A 330-nucleotide genomic window follows, 5' to 3' on the forward strand; every position below is an offset into this window, starting at 1 on the left:
CATTCAGAAACAGTGATCAAAATAAGAGCATGGCCCAGTTTAAAAACAAGATGTACTTTTCCCAAAGGCTCAGAAAAGATGCAGTGCATTACAAAAGCAACAATCAGTCACTACATAGTGCCATGGCTGCTGCACCAATTTGGTACATTTATGTCACCAAAACCTTCTCTAACACATCTTTGAGCCCCTGTAGTGCAAGCTCCTGCCATTTACTCAGTTGAATAATTACAATAAGTGGTATTAAAGCTACCATGTCAGCATTATAATATACGTCCCAGCAATGCTTAATACAGTTGTGGCACTATTCGTTCTGACAGATTGAAGCTTAGA

The sequence above is a fragment of the Limanda limanda genome, chromosome 19 (assembly GCF_963576545.1).
Source record: "Limanda limanda chromosome 19, fLimLim1.1, whole genome shotgun sequence".
Taxonomy (NCBI): domain Eukaryota; kingdom Metazoa; phylum Chordata; class Actinopteri; order Pleuronectiformes; family Pleuronectidae; genus Limanda; species Limanda limanda.